Genomic DNA, 12,659 nt, shown 5'->3' with positions numbered 1-12,659 from the left:
CTGATGCAGGGCGTCTTTCGTGGTCGTGATGGCCTCTAGTATACGGTCTTGCATGCGCTGGAGAGCAGATTGGTCTCGATCCGCTCCATCCATCATCTCCGATTCAGCCGCTCCGTCCCCCCTTCCCTTTCGGTTTCACCATCCTGGCTGCGGCAGGCACTGGCTCCCAGGACCCCTTTTGTTCTCCTAGCTGTCTCCGCACTGCAGGACCTCGCCACCGGATAGCCCCTCGGGCGATAGGATCAGGGATCTAGGACACCTGTAGAGCACTGGACGCTGCTCTGATCGCACCCGTGGGATCAGTTCCCGGGAGTCCTCTGCCACAGCGGGATCTCGAGGTGCCAGTCTATGCGCGGAGAGTCGGGGTCGTCGTCACAAAGCCGCCGCCATTTTGGGGCCTCCTCAGAGAATTAACTTGCAGTCGTGTGTCCCCGTAACTCTCCACCAGAGCAAGGAAAGGCCACCTGTGCCTGCTGATAAGGTTAGGGGAGGCCCTCCGGTCAGGTAACCACCGCCAGTACTGGATCAGCAGGAGAGTCAGGCCTCAAACCACCTCCGCCGACTGCGACAATTGTCCAGGCCTCAGGACGCCATCTTAGATCGACGGCATCACACCTGATGTATTTATTCGAGGTCGATTTTCAGGACGAGGAACAGCTCCAGGTCGTCCACTCTGAACGCTGCTGCCTCCGTGACGTCTTTAAATCACGGATTTTCCAAGTTTTACCGGAATTCGCATGGATAATCAGGATGATATTCGGGATCGGGCGCGGAGCTCCGGGCTCACGCAGCCTACCTCCTTGGCATCCAAGCAACGCCCCCCCCTGTTTCTCTTTCTTCATAGGGATATGAACTCAAAAATTTGCAGGAACCTTTTTTTGGACAAAGTTATGACTTATGTATCTGTTGATCGTGTTACCCTAGGAATTGACGAAGCCAACACGTTATGGCAAATTAAGAACTTGAAGGGTTGGGTAACTTAGAAAACTGACCGGTTATTGGTCTTTTAAATGTATGTTTATGTATATGTTTCTTTATCTACTCAATAAAGGTTTTTTAAACAAAAAAATCGGTTCTTATCAGTTTAATATCTGATACGTCCTCTATCTGGGGACCATATATTAAATTGATTTTTGGAACAGGGAGTTGGAATAGGAGCTTGCTCTGTCCACTCCACGTATCAACCTGGTATTGCAGTACCTCCAGGAATGGTGCAATTCCCCACCCGGGTAAAACAATGCTGTTGAAAAATAGACGAGAAAACGAAAGTAGCGCTTCACTAACAAACCCTGTAAAGTGGCACTATTGTGTTTGCGTGTGAATAAAAGCAAACTGGTCACTGTGTCTTGCCTTAATTATGTATGTATTTTACTTAATTGCCACTTTGCGTCCACCCGGCCATGCGTTATTTATTTATTATTATTTTTTTTTAATTCTTCTATTTTCCCTTCCCCATCCAGACGCTGCACTTTGAAAAGAGATAAACGCGGGAAAGCAGCAGAGTTTCATTGGATTTTGGATCCATTTCACTGGGGAACGAATGGAGGAAGTTCTCAGCAAGTCAGTGGGATGGAGGGAGGGAGGGAGGCAGGCAGGCAGGCATGCAGGGAAGTAGGCACTGCCCTTGGCTTCTCTGAGCAAGAAGAAAAATACAGAGTCCTTTTCCTTCTCTGCCCGCCCCGCCCATCCCCGAACCGCCAAGCCTTATCTATAGGCCTCAGGCTGCAGGGGAGCAGTGTCCCGGGCAAGCGAGGGCGAGGGTCCGACCACTTCCGGTCAGGGAGCTGTCCAGGGCTTCCTGGCCTGATTCCCAGCATCCCCTGGCAGCCAGGCTTTCCGGCCAGCCGGCTGGAAGCAGTGCGCAGGAAGGGGCGGGTGTAAAGAAGTAGTTGGTTATTCAGAGGGAATGAATAACAGGCGTAGGTATCAATCCAAAAGGAGTTTAATTCAAATTGATCAGCATTACACGGGAGCGCCACCGGCAAGTAGCAAGCATAACAGTTGAATGAATTGTTACAAACACAGGGAAGCAAAGCAATAGTTAAACAGTCATTGCATCCTCGAAAGATGCACCTTCAAACATAAACATGTTTGAAGGAACACTCTCTGCGAGGATGTGGAGCATAGAACATAGAAGGTTAAGAAAACATAACCTAACAAGAGCAGTGAGCATTGATGGAAGTAGAAGAAAGACAATACCTTACAGCGGGGCATGCAAATACTAGAAAGAGGACAACATGGGCATGCAAAGTGACGCCTAATGATGCATCATTTCCCTTCTTATAATAAAGAATAAATTAAAACACAAAAAAGAACTAAGACATATAAAAATCCTTAAACCTAGAAGGAATGGAACAATTACGATTTGGCCTAACAGGTTCATACATTTCACTTGAAATAGAAGACGTTTGTGAGGACATTGGTGAAGTTTGCAAAACCATACCCGCAGAAGAAGTGGAAGGAATAACAGAAGAACAAGCATTGTTATGAAGATAATCAGAGGGAGTACCTAAAGGAAAATGTGAACATTCAACATCATTGGAATCAGTTTTATACACACAAATTATTTTGGCTTGATCATTAGAAACTTTAACAAGAGCTCTTTTACTCCGCCACCCCTTTTCTTATAGAAAAACTGACCCTTTTGAAGTCTTGACAATCTGAAAAGGAGAGGACAATTTTGACATTCCTTTTACACATTTCTTAGGGTTCCTAAACAAAACCCAATCACCCACTTGAAAATCTTTCACAACAAAATGAGAAGAAGCATCAAAATACTTCTTTTGCAGAGCTTGCTTCTTGGTAGGTAGGTATGGTAGGTATACTTATAAAGTGCGGTCCTGTCACCCAAAGGGCATCCTGGCGCTTGAACTTCGGACGGTCACACTACACTGCTCAAACATTTCTAGGGAAGAGATACGATTTTAACGCTTTCCTGAACGGAAAGTAGTCCCTGTGGCTTCTCAAAGAGAGTGGCAGGGAGTTCCAAAGTTTGGCCGCTGCAACACTTAATGAGCGGCCACCCATCCTTACTCTCTGAAATCTCGGGACCACAAGCAGATGAGCCAAAGAGGAGCGGAGGGGCCGCGAAGCAGTGTACCAGGCAAACATATTCTGCAAGGGCACTGGGCCCTGTTGATGTACTGCCTTAAACACCAGGCACGCTGCTTTATACAGTACACGCAGGTGCACCGGAAGCCAATGAAGATCTCTTAAAGCTAGAGTGGAAGAGCTAAAGTTAGGACGGGAAAGAGCCAGCTTGGCGGCCATATTCTGCACCCGTTGTAACTTCCCCAGCAGATTTTTTGGGGCCTCCAGGAGTAGCGCATTACAATAGTCTAATCGACTTAGTATGGTCCCGAGGACTACTTCCTGCCTGGCCTGGGCGGGGTGAAGAGGCAGAACTTTACGCAACATGCGTAGCAGCATCATGCACGTGGAGATGGTTTTGTTAACGTGCATGTCAAGCTGTAAGTTTGGGCCGAAGATCACCCCCAAATTACGCGCTGATTCCGCAGCCGACACTGGCTCAGGAAAAGTGGTAGGCCAAAAGTTCTCTGGAAGTACCCGCGGAATCCGGTCTATGGAGCAAAAGAACACCTCCGTCTTTGTGCTGTTAAATTGTAAAGAGTTAGCCCGTAGCCAGTTCGCTGTGGCTGCTATACAGCGATGAAAAGTCTCCAGCGGGACCGCATTGTGTCCTTCCAGCGAGAAGACCAGCTGGGTGCCGTCGGCGTAATTAAAAGCCGAGACACCAAAAGATTTTATAAGCCGGACCAGGGGGCGGAGGTACAAATTAAAGAGTATAGGGCTGATGGCCGAGCCCTGTGGGACCCCCTGCCCTACTTTCCGTGGCTCAGACCAAAATGGGGAGAGCGAGACCAACTGCTGCCGGCTGTCAAGATAGGATATCAGCCAGTCTCTTGCTCCCTCTGTGACCCCACACTCCTCCAGTCTCCTAATGAGGGTCTGATGGCACACCGTATCGAACGCGGCCGACATGTCGAGCAGCACTAAAAAGGCTGCCCAACCACTGTCGACACGCGAGCGAAGATTGTCCAGTACGGTTACCAGTGCGGTCTCCGTCCCGTGCCCGGGGCGGAAGCCGAACTGTGTCTCATCAAACCATCCGATTTCCTCCAGGAAGCCTGAAAGTGAGCGGGTTACCCATTTTTCCATAATCTTAATAGGAAAAGGGAGCAAGGAGATTGGCCTATAGTTGGAAAGGCAGGCCGGGTTCAACGTTGGTTTCTTGAGCAGAGGTGACACTACTGCTAGCTTCCAGCATTCGGGAACAACTGCTAAATCCAGAGACTGGAGGCAGATGGAATGCAAAGGCTGGAAAAGTTCCGCATGGAACACCTTCCAGAATTTGGGAGGCAATGGGTCGAGCGGAGAACCCGAGGACACCGTATGTGCCAAGCTGCAGAATTCCTCAAAGGAAGGACAGGGAAAAAGTCTTAGTTGGGGCCGACTGGAGGGGGTATACGGAGCTCCCAAACTAAGAACTAGGTCACTCGGCAGGGGTCGACTGGGTGATCCGTCCGGAGCTCCCAGACTAGGGTGAGGGGCACCCGGCAGGAGTCGACTGGACGGACCAACCGGAGCTCCCGAGTCGAAAGCTCCCAGGATGAGAGCTGAGTCAATTGGCTGGGGTCGACTGGGTGACCCGTTCGGAGCTCCCGAGCCAGGGTTAGAGACAACCGGCCGGGGTTGACTGAACGGGCTAACCGGAGCTCCCAGACCGATAGCAGGGGGCAGTGAGTTTTTTAAGCCCTCTAAGATCTTTGCGGTCTTCTCCCCAAAAGCACCCGCCAAGGAGTCACACAGGGCTTGCGACGCATAGACCGTGTTGGTCACACACACAGGGTGGGATAAATCCGTGACAATTTTAAACAGGGCTTGAGACTTATTAGGCGCCTGGTTCAAAGTGGTTTCCAAAAAAGCCGCCTTAGCCAGCCTAATCTGCGCCTTATAGCCCTGCAGTGTCAGCCTGAACGAGGCCCTTGCTGAGGTCGAGTACTGCTTTCTCCAAGCTCTCTCAGCACGTTTGCAGCACAGCTTCTGCTGCCATAGCTCTTCCGTGTACCAGGGACAAGCCCGGTTCAATCTACCACGAGACCTACGAAGGGGCGCAACCTTGTCTAGCGTGTTGGTAATGGACCGGCACAGGATACGATAACTTTCCTCCACCGAGTTACTCAGACAAAAATTATCTGATAATAGAGAAGGCAATGGAGAAGAACTGAGTAGTCGGGACCAAGGTCTGCCCAATTTAGACAGTCCGACACCGGCTGCCTCCGAGGAATAATCCCCTATGCAAAGGGAGAAAGCCACCAGTGCGTGGTCGGTCCAGCATTGGCATAGGATATCGTTGACCACTACTAGTTGTGTGTCAGCGAAAATCAGATCCAAGACATGGCCTCCCCTGTGGGTCGCTGATCGGACCAGCTGCTGCAACTAAATGTCGCCAAAAGCTTGGCAGAGTGTTGTGAACGCACCATCCAGCGGACCACCCTGCCATAGGTTGAAGTCCCCTAGGACCAACAACTTAGAGTGAGTGTTAGATAGGTCATATATCAGGTCAAGGAAGTCTGATAGGGAGGGTACAGAGCCCGGAGGACGATAACACAGCACGCCTGTGATCAGTGTTCTCTCCAGATCTTTAATAGAGAACCCCATCAGTTCAAAGCCCGAAACCTCTCTAATTTTAAGCTGGAAGAGACCCAGCGTTTCTCTATAAATGACACCAATTCCACCATCTCTGTTCTTCAACCGAGGGGTATGGATGATTTTAAGGCCTGGGGGGCAAGCCAAGCCAAGTTCAACCAGACAGTCCTCCCGAGTCCATGTTTCAGTTAAAAACAAAACATCCAGCCCCGAAGATTCGATAAGGAAGGCAATCTCTGTGTGGTGCTTGCAGAGCGACCGGACATTAAGCAGTCCACAAGACAGAGATTGAGACAGGAGTAAAGCATCAGCCCTCTGAGTCGGGGATGCTTGAGTCGGGCTCAGTTCCAAAAGGGCATCCCGAGAATAGACCAAGCGAGGAGAGTGCGGAAAGCCAGAGGAAGTGGCCCTATGCGCGCCCGTTGCGTGAACGGGCGCAGCGGGCGCATCGTAGGCGCACCTCTGGTGCGCCTACGATGCGCCCGCTGCGCGCAACTGCTGCGCGCTTGGCCAGCCATCCTGTTTATGGTATTGGACCGAGCGGAAGTCCGCCTCCTGCGTCCCTTGCCCTTCACAAGATGGTGCCCAAAGTGCTCCCAGGCTTCAGCCCCACCCAAGATGGCGGTCGGACCCGCTAATCTATCTGTGTCCCGCCGAATGCGGGTGGAGAACAATTATAATGCAGGTAAGCCTGTCCAATTCCCCGGCCTACGGAGCCGACACTAGGTAAGCGGCGCAAATATTAGCAGGATTAGCAAGCTCTAGCAGCTCTGTGACGCGATGCCCAGCAGCGCAAATAAGTTTTAGAATAGGCACAGTTAAAATGAAATTACAGCGTGCAGGCCAAAAGTCTTCATAACGTTCTCCTTAAAAATACTCTTATCATGACAAGAAATACAAGAAGAAGTGTCCTTCCTTAACTCCTTCAACCAGTTTGGACAAATAACACCATTCGGATTTCTTTTCTTCAAAAGTCTGAATGGGGAAATACCAGTTGGTGTATGTGGTGTGATTAAATAGGACCACATTTTCTTCTTCAAAAAGTCTTTAACTGGGAAATTACTAGCAAGAGCTGTTTGCACACCCTCTTTTAAAAATCTATTAAATCTTTCAATTAGACCATTAGCAGCAGGGGAATAGAGTGCTACTTTCAAATGTTTAATGTCATGTGCTGTACAGTAATCTTGCATGGCCAGAGAAACAAAATGTGAACCATTGTCTGACACAATTTCTTTTGGATAGCCCTCTACGTGAAAAACTCTTTCCAAAAATGTGATAACAGAAGAAGAAGACGGAGAGTCACAAAAATCTACGTCCGCCCACTTAGAGTGGTAATCAATTAAAGCTATTATGAAGCGATCACTAGCAGGTAATAAATTAAAAGGAACAGAAAAATCCAAAGCAACTTTAGACCTTGCCTCATCTGGAATAGAAACAGGATGAAGAGGCAATTTATTGACTCTCCAATGTTTATCCGATAAGAGACAAGAATCACATTTATCTATAAATAAGGTAAAATCCTTGTCTAATGCAGGCCACCAGAAAAACACTTTAAGTTTTCTTGAAGTGCTTCCAATGCCTGAATGACCCTCATGAGCACATTCCACCAATTTCATGCGTAAAGACGAAGGTGGAATGCATTGATCACCACGCATCAAAATTCCACTTACAATAGAAAGATCTTCAGAAACTTGAGCAAAAGATTTAAGGGAAGCAGGTAAAGAACGTTCCTTTGGCCAACCACTAATAACAATGTTACTAACAGCTTGTAAAACTTCATCATCACTGTAGGCCTTGAACCATAAATCTTGAGTCAAAAATGGAAAAACCTCTCTTGAATCAAAAATTGAAGCTACCACACATTCGACATCAGTAAACTTTGTCTCTACATATTCCTCCTGGAGCGGAAGTCTCGAGAGACAGTCTGCTCTGACATTGAGACCACCAGACACATGACGAATTGTAAAGTAAAACTGGATAGTAAACGCACCAAACGTGCTGAAGCCTTCCCAGTGCCATTTCCATTCAACAAATTAAGCAACGGTTTATGGTCACTTAGTAATACGAAATGTGTGCCCCAAATATAACTCTTAAACTTTTTCACAGCCCAGGAACAAGCCAATGCTTCCCTCTCAATGGTGGAATAATTTCTTTCTGCAGTGGACAGAGACCTAGAAGCAAAACCTACTGTGCGTTCAAGAGAACATGTGAGTTGAGACAAAACTGCGCCTAGACCTAACTGGCTGGCATCAACTGAAATAGTACACTCAATTCCTGGGGTAAAAGAAGCCAAAGCTGAAGAGTTCAAGATTGCTTCCTTAATTGACATAAATGACTTATTTACAACATCAGACCATTCAAACTTAATACTTTTCCTAAGTAAATCCCGTAAAGGTTGAACAATCTGAGAGTAACTTGAAACAAATCTAGAGTAATACTCTGTCATGCCAAGAAATGACCTCAAAGAATCTTTGTTACCAGGAGCTGGGACATCTTAAATGGCTTTTGTGAGCGAGAATTTTGGTCTTATGCCTGATGAGCTAATGCAATGACCTAAGTAATCAACCTCTGATTTTAAAAATTTACATTTATCCCTTCCTAAAGTAAAACCAACATTCTTGAAACATAACAGCACCTCCTTCATAATGATAACATGGTCCTCAACACTTTTAGAAAAAACAAAGAACATCGTCCTGATATGCCTGAACATTTTTGATTTTACCTAGTAAAGAATCCATAAACTTTTGAAAGTGACTTGCGGCCGAAGCTAGGCCAAAGGGCAATATCAAATACTTATAAGCACCAAATGGTGTAATAAATGTAGTCAAATCAGTTGACTTTGAGGATAAAGGAATTTGGTGGTAAGCACTACGCAGGTCTAATAGCGTGAAAAACTTACATCCATCAATACCAGTAAGGAGATCCTGAATTCTAGGAATGGGATGACAATCAATCAATATATTTTTGTATAAAGACCGAAGGTCTGCACACAAACGGATACTAGAATCCTTTTTACGAACAATAACAATTGGACTGACCCATTGCGAAGAATTTGTGGGTTCAATAATTTTTTCAGTAACCATGTTATCCAATAACTTTTTTAAATCATCCCTAACACTGAGGGGAGTTGACCTGAGTTTGTGTACAACTGGAATTGCACCAGGTTTTAACTTAATAAGATGTTCAAATTTTTAAACTTTACTCACATTTGAATTAAACACCTCAGGAAATTGTTTTATAAGATCATTAACACAGGATTCATTGACTCCTTCTACCATAGAAATAACAACATCATTCAATTGAACTGGATTCTTAGATCCAGGGACCGGTTTTAAATTAATTTTGGCTAAATCTTGCCAACCAACTATACTTTTTCCCTTGATGGCTACATAAACTTTAGTATAAGTTTTCCTGCCCAAACATGTTACGTCAGACATGAAGAAACCAAGCATCTCAATATCCTTGTCACCATATGCCTTAGGAATAATGTCAACTTTACATAAAACAGTTGAATGGGTCCATAACTTGTTAAAAATGACATCAGAAACAATTGTGACAGGAGCGCCAGAATCAGCCATAATGTCGAGTGAGTGTTTACCAATAAGAACCTGACAGGTGGGATCAGGAACATGTACACAATCAATAAAATTTCCACATGAATCAAAAGCTAAAATTTCTTTAACCTCATTGGATATTGTCGGTAATTATATAGTATTGATGTTTAAATGTTGCATATCAGATTCTAATGGAACAACATCAAAACCTGATAAGTTATCACTTTGATAAGGTTCATGTGTATCAACAGTTCTAACATGCACAGTACGTTTAGCTTTGCAAACGCTGTTAAAATGACCAAACTTATGGCAGTTTGTACATTTCTTACCAAGGGCATTACAGATTGGGCTATTACTAAGATGAGTTCTTGATCCGCACCCGAAACAAAATGTATTAGTTCGAGGCTGTTAAGATTTCCTAAACTTATTTCTAACTGCTTAAGCATTAATTGATAAGTCATTTTGAACAAAACTAACAGGGACAGAGTTTTCAGCAAGAATACTTTTTGAAGAAACTATACTTCTTTCAATGCTTTTAGCCATGTCAATGACCTCAGCCAATGTGGAATCCCTGCAACTTAAAATCATTTCTTGATTTTTTTTTTATGGCAACAACCATAAACAAACTGATCTCTGATGTAAATGCCTAAATCAGCTCCAAAGTTGCACTCAGCTGACATGTTCCTCAATACAGAAATGAAGTCTTCAACACTTTCCTCCATGTCTTGTTTTCTCTTCCTAAAATGATAGCGTTCCAAAATAACATTTGGCTGTACCAAAAATGTTATATTCAGTCTATGAACTGCATCCCTGTAAACATTCCATCCATCACCTCTGCCCGGAGGAGGAATAGCAGGGGGTAAGTTATCAATAATTTTTCTTCCAGCTCTCCCCAAATGGCTGTAAAGAATGGCTAATTTTCTTTTAGCTGTGTATTCTTCGGCATCAATTGCTATTAAATAATTCTCGAAGCTTTTAAACCATATTTTCCAAAGTTCAACTGGTTTGCCATTAACTGGGAAAAATGTATCTAATATAATCACTTGTTGATTATTTTCCATGTTTAAGTAAGTCTTTGTAAAATTAAGTTCAAATAACTTGAAGGTATATGAATTAAACTTGAACTCTTGGGATTTTAAACTAATAAAAATATCAGTAAGCTACAAAGTGAAATTTCCAATGTGCTAATGAAATCTAACAATCTTGAAAAATTTCAATAAAAAGCAAATACCATTTTTATGAAGGTTTCTTTAAAATTCAACACTTGTGCAAGCGTTTTACAAGGAAAAGTAATCAAACGCGTAGTGTTTCCTTTAATGAGTCAGCCTCCGAGATGAAATACTTCCTTTGAGCGCAGACGGAGACATTCATTTCATATGTGAAAGTGCTTCCGCTGCGCGATGACGTCACCGGAGACTCTTCTCGCGTGGTTTGGACCCAGAGAGCTCCGTGTGAAAACAGAGATTCAGAGAAAAATCAATAAAATGACGAAGAAACCTTGTTGAAGATCCGTTCAAAAATGTAGGTGAGAAACACGCGTTTCTTTTAAAATTAGGCACAGTGGAGCAAATACATTCCTGGGGTTATCGTTAATAAGATGAGATAACAGACCAAGAAATTAGTGAAAATGCCGAAAATGGTTGGATTTGCCAAAATCCCGTCGCCAAATGTAAAGAAGTAGTTGGTTATTCAGAAAGAATGAATAACAGGCGTAGGTATCAATCCAAAAGGAGATTAATCCAAATTGATCAGCATTACACGGGAGCGCCACCGGCAAGTAGCAAGCATAACAGTTGAATGAATCATTACAAACACAGGGAAGTAAAGCAATAGTTAAACAGTCATTGCATCCTCGAGAGATGCACCTTCAAACATAAACATGTTTGAAGGAACACTCTCTGCAAGGATGTGGAGCATAGAACATAGAAGGTTAAGAAAACATGACCTAACAAGAGCAGTGAGCATTGATGGAAGTAGAAGAAAGACAATACCTTACAGCGGGGCATGCAAATACTAGAAAGAGGACAACGTGGGCATGCAAAGTGACGCCTAATGAGGCGACAGCCGAGGAGGACTCTGGGAGCCGGCGGAAGGCCTGAGGCCGGGGCCTCCTTTCCACCGGCACATGCTGAGCTCTTGCCGGGAGTCAGAAAAAGAGGCGAAAGGGCGGCCAGCGACGATGCGAGGGAAGACCCCGGTCCGGGTCAGCCAGGTAGATTCGGGGATGGGGGGGCGGGCAGAGAAGGAAAAGGACTCTGTATTTTTCTTCTTGCTCAGAGAAGCCAAGGGCAGTGCCCACTTCCCTGCATACCTGCCTGCCTGCCTGCCTCCCTCCCTCCCTCCCTCCATCCATCCCACTGACTTGCTGAGAACCTTCCTCCATTCGTTCCCCGGTGAAATGGATTCAAAAACCAATGAAACTCTGCTGCTGCAAAAACAGTCTTTTTCCCACGTTTGTCTCTTTTCAAAGTGCAGCGTCTGGATGGAGAAGGGAAAAAATAGAAGAAAAAAAAATTAAAAAAAATAAATAAATAACGCACGGCCAGGTGGCCACAAAGTGCCAATTAAGTAAAATACATACATAATTAAGGCAAGACACAGTGACCAGTTTGCTTTTATTCACACGCAACACAATAGCACCACTTTACAGGATTTGGTAGTGAAGCACTACTTTTGTTTTCTCGTCTTTTTATCAACAGCATTGTTTACCCCGGGTGGTGAATAGCACCATTCCTGGCGGTACTGCAATACCAGGTTGATGCGTGGAGTGGACAGAGCAAGCTCCTATTCCATCTCCCTGTTCCAATAATCAATTTAATATATGGTCCCCAGATAGAGGACGTATCAGATATTAAACTGATAAGAACAGATTTTTTTGTTTCAAAAACCTTTATTGAGTAGATAAAGGCACATATACATAAACATACATTTAAAAGACCAAGGTTACATCAAGTGGTCCATAAGAAATATGAACAGATATGATGGTTTTTAAATCCGGATACAAGCATATATACAAAAAAATATACACTGCTTTTTAAAAGACCGAAGTTACATTTGAAACGGTCTTTATCAAAGTTATATGTAAAGTTTACATTTGAAATGGTCTATCAGAGTTATACGTAGATATAATGATCAATCTTTGTACAGTATGGGCTAAAGACAAAATTCTTAGGTATTTTTATAAAGGCCAATCCTGTTAAAGCCCGGTGGCAAGGTAAAAAAAAAAACATAAAAACAAGTTATTTAATCATAACCGGTCAGTTTTCTAAGTTACCCAACCCTTCCAGTTCTTAATTTGCCACAGATACATAAGTCATAACTTTGTCCAAAAAAAGGTTCCTGCAAATCTTTGAGTTCATATCCTTATGAAGAAAGAGTAACAGGGGGCATATTACCAAGGGCACTATCACTGCTTTAGCGGGGAAAATCCCCGCT

General features: G+C 44.5%; 2 non-coding genes across 2 annotated transcripts; one reads left to right on the top strand and one right to left on the bottom strand.

Annotated features, from left to right (window-relative positions):
• Window positions 1-1,028: 1,028 nt before the first annotated feature.
• LOC147707205 (U2 spliceosomal RNA) lies at window positions 1,029-1,222 on the top strand. The gene has a single exon (XR_015297078.1). It is a non-coding gene; the product is annotated as a U2 spliceosomal RNA (small nuclear RNA).
• Window positions 1,223-11,941: 10,719 nt separating this feature from the next.
• LOC147707204 (U2 spliceosomal RNA) lies at window positions 11,942-12,127 on the bottom strand. Its single transcript, XR_015297079.1, has one exon. It is a non-coding gene; the product is annotated as a U2 spliceosomal RNA (small nuclear RNA).
• Window positions 12,128-12,659: the final 532 nt, after the last annotated feature.

Source organism: Lissotriton vulgaris, chromosome 6 (genome assembly GCF_964263255.1).
Source record: "Lissotriton vulgaris chromosome 6, aLisVul1.2, whole genome shotgun sequence".
Classification (NCBI taxonomy): Eukaryota; Metazoa; Chordata; class Amphibia; order Caudata; family Salamandridae; genus Lissotriton; species Lissotriton vulgaris.
The sequence above is the reverse complement of the archived record's forward strand: the minus strand, read 5'-3'. Positions and strand labels throughout refer to the sequence as shown.